The following is a 7274-nucleotide window of genomic DNA, read 5'->3' on the forward strand; positions in this document are numbered from 1 at the left end:
AGTAACCTTTTCTTTCAGAACCACAGCTTCTCACAGACTTGTTCTGTTTAAGAGAAGACCTCTCTAGATGTTCTACATTTTATTCCAGATAGATTATTACATTTTAATTGTACCTTTTTAGAGCTGTTTAACCTTAAAGTTCTAAGGGTACAACTTTGTAAAATCCCAGCACAAGTAATGGCAAGAAGTATTAGAGCTAAATATAATTAAAAAAATAAAAGGGGTGATAATTTGGTCCTGCCTTGCCAAGGGTGTCAAAGCTCTCCATTTTCCCAGCAGCAGCCCTGATTACTGCCCTTCACAAAGCATTGCAGCACTCATCTATTTTATCTGCCTTTTCTTCAGCACGTGAGCCAAGAAGAATAGTTTAGCTTGCAAAAATGTGTTGTCATTATTTTGCTCTATGATTTCTATTTAGTTGTAAATCACCACAGTCTTGGAAAATGTATTCATTTGCTGATTTTTAACAAAATGCATAAGCAGACAAAGAATCTTTATATTATAAAAAGAAAAAAAATTGTAGACACCATAGGAGTTTTCTATAAACCTTGCAGAAAATATGTATTTTTACAGCACTTTCTGCTTACTCCTTTCTTGCACACACCAGTTTGTTCTACCTAGTTGTCTGCAAAACAAGCATAGCTAGTAAAGTGATGAGGCATGCTTGAATTAAGGCTTGTAATTTCTCCTGCTGAAAAACGTGGCTGTGTCATTGACATTTATGAACCATAGTAAACGCTGAAAATTTGCCCTGAAATGTAAATTAACTCTGAGAACTCCTGATACTTTTCCTGTGAAAATGTTTTTAAATATCTACAGATTCTCACCTTGGCAACATTTTTATTCCTGCTTGGAAAAACCCACAAAGCAACTGATAAAAAAAACCAAAAAACTAAAGCAAACAAACAAACAAACAACCACACACATACTTTGCTTTTTACAGAAGGATATAAATTATTAAGTAATCATGTGAGTTTCTTGGAATGTGAGTGCCCAATTACAGCTAAGTAAATCTCTTTCATCAGGTAGAAGATTCAGGCTTTATTCATTAATTCTGATCTTTATCATGCCACATGCAGCAGCAGATGTTATTTGTGTTTGAGCTGGAGCTGGTGATGCACAAGTCCTGTCTGCATACGCCTGCTCCATAATGCACCTAAGATACAATAAAGCAACTCTCCAGAGTATTCTTTCCTTGGAGGAAACACTGCCCATATGGCTACTGTAAATCCAAATAACCTCGGAGGAAGCCATAGTGTAGAGCAGAGCTGCAGAAGAATGTCTCATTTCAAGGCCACCACCTTGAAGATTTTTCAGCTTTTCTCCTGGAGATTCCCAGTAATGGATTTTACTGGATCTCCTTCATGAGCCCTAGCAGCAGCAGACATGCAAGGAGGGGAAGTTCCACAGAGAGTGACTCCAGAGGAGTTTCTCCAGCAGAGATCCTGGCACCTCTACACCTCTGCCCAGGGAACACGAGGCCAGACCAGAAGTGGCACCGGGGACAAGGACAGGGGGGCAGGAGGGGCTGCTTGGGCCTTGAATCTCCAGCACTGCTGCTCTGTTCTGTGTTTCCAGGAGGACCCAGTCACAATGAACAATGGCCTTCTGTAAAAGTGGATAAATAATCAGTGCTATGACTCACATGCACTAATGATTAATCCTATCTTCAGCTAAAGCCCTCCAAAATGTATTCAGGTATTCCATTCTCCAACCATTACTGCTTATTTAGTATAAAAGGAAAAGGAGACAATAATGTCTACACATTAATTATCAGAATTTTCTGAAGTATCTAATTGGCAAAATTATGTAAACATCAGAAGCACAGACATCCAGCTGCCAGTCATTGGAAGCTCACAGGAATAAAGGAGGCATCCTCAGATGCTCTTGGTGAGCTCACCTTAGTTCATTTTAGCATTCACAAAGCCGAGCTCATGAGCTCCTTCATTATTTCCATCATGTTTTATGTCTAGTTTCATTTGTTACTGACTTAACTAGCTAAAATATGCCACTAGTGATCTGTTAGATGATCTTAAGGTTCCAGACAAACTGTGCTTAAAAACAAAATTTGAACCAAACCTGGGAAATACAAAACATCTTTAATCTTCATTTATTTACAGCTCTGCACTGCTCAGAGTTGCTAATAGCTGTTATAAAGCTACAATGCCTCCCATTTAATGTTGGGAAGATTATTGCTTCTAGTCTTTTTTCTTATCGGCTGTATCATAAGTAAAATGAGTAAATCATAACCAGCCAAACCAAGGTTACAAATCAGAAGATGCATTTTAATGAGATCCTGAAAAAAAAATTAAAACAACCTTCCATCTATGGAAAAGAGTTGTTAATTCATTGAATTTTGTGAGTTCCATGAACTGATAAGCTCTGCAGCTCAGGCAACTCTGAAATTAAATTAGGTTTCAGAAATGAATATTTCATCTTTAAGATACTGTTGCTTGGAGACCTGGGAAATAAAGGGTGATTTAACACAAAGACATGGGAGTTAGTTACATGTGGCATCGTTTTCCACTCCAACAGGCTCTGGAACATACCATAAAATGCCCAGAACAAAACACTGTGCCACAAATGTAAGAGAATGTATGTTGCATGCATTTTATCTGACATCTCCCCATTCCTTTTTAGCCTACTTTCAGATCAAGCAGTTCAATTTAACACCAGTTAAATAATACTGAAAAAAATTAAACATAAAGGCAAAATTACCAAGGTTCTTCAAATCAAAGTTCTGTTAACTCTTGAGTGAAGTCTCTCTCCAAAAAGAAAAACCTAACCTCTCCTGTTCTTCCCCTCCTTCTAGTCCTCAAAAACTTCTCTCATTGCTTCCAGAGCCCTGTTAAATCACATTGGCATTTGTATGTGTCACTATGCACAGATTACCACCTCTCAATCTCCATTTCCCCAAACTGCATTGCAATTGAAGAATCAAGGTGCAAGTTCATGGTTTATAAGTGTATCAGGAACAAAGGCACAAAATCCATTTAGATTATCCAGATAAGTAGAACACTGAATATATTTTACTGTCATGATGCCAATCTTGGGGAAAAAATGTGTGGAGTATCTTGCATTTGTTGCAAAGCTTTCCACTAGTGATCCCTACAAAGAAGTTGTAATTTTATTTGTGGTTTTGTTTTATTTGTGCAGGATAAAATAGCTTCCTTTGAGCAGAAACAGACAATAAGAGAAAGATACTTGTCTGTGAATAACTCGTATCCCCTGTATAATATTGAGTTAACCAACTTTCCAAAAAAAATGGGGCTCAAAGAAGAGGCCAAAAGAATTCCTGTTCTCTGCTGTACATCTGAGTGTTAGGATAGGAGGTGGATAAGCTCTGCATTCACCAATGAGTGTCATCTTACAGGCTGGGTTTGATTATAGACTCAATCTCTTAGCTATATAACTACATCATTTAAAAAAGAAATTGAAGAAGTGGGGACAGGAGAAACAGCAGGCATGTCTAAATTTAGAGTAGTGTGCTTCAGGAGTCTTATGGAGATGAAAGTGAACATCTGCATTAATGGAAATATGTTGTTTCTACATTGCATATCACACAAAACAAGGCAGCCTTTTGGAATAAATGACAAACAGCAATTTTTTCCTGGCAGAAAGCAACTTAATTTTTGCAAAGTAAGATTTCAGCTGAACACGATTCAGGGACCAATAGTGATGTATGCATTTGTATGTACATTCGAAATTTCATAAGTTGGGTTTTTTTTTTTTTAATTGCTGCATTGAAGTTTCTTGAGGGAATATGGCCATTTCCTGCTTTGCTATTTTTCTCCCCACATTAGGCTCCAATTTCAGTTCTCCCAAAATGAGCTCTAACCCCAATGCATTTATCGTTGCTGGTTGAGCTGTTTTATTCAGTTTCTGTACTCTATAGAGCAGGTACTATTCTTCTTTTCAGGCAGGGGAAATTTGGAAAATTTTTTTAAATAGCTACAACAATTAGTTAAATAATAATGAGAATATTAGATATCACCAATGTCACTTCACACAAGACCAAAAGCCAAATTACATACAAATATGTGATTACAGCAAAATTGTCATACCAGACTCCAATATCTTTGTCCAGGTGTTTCTGCTGCCATTTGACACTCCAGGATTTTAAAATCTGCTATTTAAATAAGGTTATGACCCACACAGCATGCTTGTAAGCCAAGTTGAATTAAGCATCAATATACAATATTGAAATGCTAAAATTAAAAAAATACTGATCTCCTAGTTAAAGAAACAAATGAACCCAAAGAAACCTTAAAATTAGTCATAGTTTCATCTAAATTTGTATATTCCTAGAATTATGGCTGTTTTATATAACACACACACCAACTCTGCGTGGCTGAATCAGCACACAGAAATCCAGTATTTCTGTAGCTCATGAGAAATGCTGCTACTAACACACTGTGGACTCAGTCCATTCTGTAGGTGTTATCTCAAAACACCAAACTATTGTGATATGCCAACAAAAGCAACTGAAGGCACAATTCTAGCATTAGACAGACTGTATTGAAACCAGCTGTCTCAGGGAGCCCAGATGGGATCTGTCAATGCTTCATTCCAATTCTTTTCTTCCACTGAAAACTGATAGGCAACCCCAGGCAAAAAGTGACCCCACATAACTCTGCCCAGCCTCAGCTCTAATAAAGCTGTTAAACCAAAGTAGTGGTTTATGCTTTTATCAGTTTCAAGTATCAGGGTAAACTGCAAATCAATACACATTTTTAATCATCATCTACAAGTTACAGCAAAAATAAATCCTGTGGCAATTCTATTTAGTCTTCACTCCCTTTCTTCTTTGACTGTAATGTTTTCTACTAATCTGAACAGAATTTCATTATAAATAGAAACCTAGGCAAGAAAGTCTATTATTTGGGCTTCTGATATTCATCTTTTTGCCACAAACCACTGAAGCCACTAGAAATTACTGTAGTTAGTCAGTATTCAGCCTTACTGTGATATCACCTTTGGGGATCACCAGTAGTGTAATGGGTTACAGCTCTCTTTCCTCTTATATGTCTTTATAATTGGAGATTTAACAGTGTCAGTATTTCATAGTAAAGTTTTACAGCCATACTATTCTTACTTCTAGTAGATTATGAATGACATGCTGTTCACATTATTGCATCCATAGTGAATTTACCTCATAGATGCTAGTTACACAATTATTTCTGACTCGGACAAGTAATCTAAAAAGTTATGCACTTCTTTTTAGAATAAAAAAAATCCATTTTTATATATTATTTTCTTGAATCCTGTTGGATTACACATTCCAAGTCAAGCCAACCAGACCCAAAAGCACAGATCACAGCCCAGCAGAAATCAATAGCAAAGCTCTCACCAATTTCAGCCAGTCAGGTTCAGGGGCATAGTATCTAGAAAAACCCTCGTACATAAAGTGTACACTTAATACAGGGCAGTGAAAGGTTTGTTGGAATGCATGCCTGCCCTGAATCTGGAGTCTTCATTGGGGTATAGAAAATTTGGTTTTAAAGCTGCTGATTCTCTTCACTTATTTCTCTGGGTTTGCCAGTGACCTAAAGCCAAAACAGGGGTATCCCACAGCAAGGTTCTGTTCTGCCTGTTTTGACAGGACCTTGAACATCCCTTGGAAAGGGGATCCCTATCCATCCCTTTCCAACATCCCTCTAAAGGTTCCAAAAGCTGCTGAAAAATCAGCACATATGATATAAAAGCACATCCCTTTTAATGCTACTCTCTTGTTCCTCCAAGGTAACAGGTCTGTCTGTTCTCAGAAAATATTCACAATGAATGTTCAATGAATACTAATGCATGTTTTACTAATGCCTCTCTGGCCCTGCAGATCACTTTTGAGAAAATGGCCCAAGAACTGGTTATTTGCAGGCAGACAAATGGGTACCCACCCCCCTCTGCCTCCCCCTGCAGGCTGCTCCATGGGCTTTGGTTCTCCAACCACCTGGAATTACCTGTGCCCCCCCTGGAACAGCCAAACCACAACCCCTGTCCTTGCCTCACCACACACACCAGAGCAGGAGCTGAACTGAGCACTGGGCTGGGAATCCTGCCACATCCAGGAACATTGCGGGGCCATGGACATTTTTGCTGAACACAAGGTTTTAGTATGATGTGCTAATTTGATAGGACTGCCTCATCGTTTTATCCCTGCGTTTCCTCTCAAACCTTTTCAGTCTTAAATTAAAAGCTCCTCCCTCTTTGGTGGCAGAGTATTGCCTGCCACTGGCACTTTCATGGAATGGCTTTTTCACACCTCAGTAAATCTCAGAAACTAAAATTAATTCATAGAAACACCTGATGTGACATAATGCAGCATGACTGATGAAACACTGTATGCTGCAGTACAACCCAATATCTACTCTCCTGAAACAAATCTCTCCACTCTGAAAGAGAGGGGGGAAAAGCAGCGCACTTGTTTCTCCTTACTGGCCTCTTTTCAGCTTCTCAGCAAATTTGACTACAAACCACCAGTATGTGTGTGTGTTTGGGGGTGGGAACAGTGAGATAAAGGATTTTTTTTGTGTGTGCTTTATTTTTTGTTGTTGGGGGGAGGAAGGGTTGGAGTTTGTTTTCTTTGTTAGTTTTGTTTTCAGCTGGGACAAACCTGCAGTACATGGACCACTCCTAATGTTTTGGGAGAATTCATATTTAGACTGAAGCCCAGGGTCATCTTAATTTTTAAAGAGAAGCAAATTCCTCGAATTAAAAATATTTCCTCTGAATCAGTTAGGCAAACAAAAAAGTAGTGTTAAGGACTGAACAGGTTTCTTAGACCTCCAATCTCCAAGACTAGGACAAAAGGAAGCAATCAAATGAGCTTCACTTCTATGTACAGTGGTTTCCACCTTTGGATTTTCAGTAAAGCAATATATGGTTTACAAGAAACACAAAGTAATCTAAATGAAGAAGGAAATTGGAGAAAATAGTAAAATTCATGCATGTTTCTGGAATAATCAAATACATGACTAAGTAGCTATTAAAGCTGATTTGACATGGTTAATTTAGGGTTTAAAAGGCAGCAGCCACCTTGTGACACCAGCAGAAGTGTTGCATTGCAACTGAAGAGCAAGAATACTTAAAGGGATTTACTTCTCTAAGATTTGCCTTGGATCTTACAGATAAACAGGTTCTTCTGTTCACAAGTTGACAAACTTTGCTCAATGTCTGTGAGGAACAAACAGGAACATAGCACTGCAGCCTATTTCTGTGCCATAAAACATTTCCTTGCATCTTTCCAAGTGACTGAGATATATTTTTATCTTCTGTCC

This window comes from Geospiza fortis, unplaced genomic scaffold (genome assembly GCF_000277835.1).
Source record: "Geospiza fortis unplaced genomic scaffold, GeoFor_1.0 scaffold405, whole genome shotgun sequence".
NCBI classification, from domain to species: Eukaryota; Metazoa; Chordata; class Aves; order Passeriformes; family Thraupidae; genus Geospiza; species Geospiza fortis.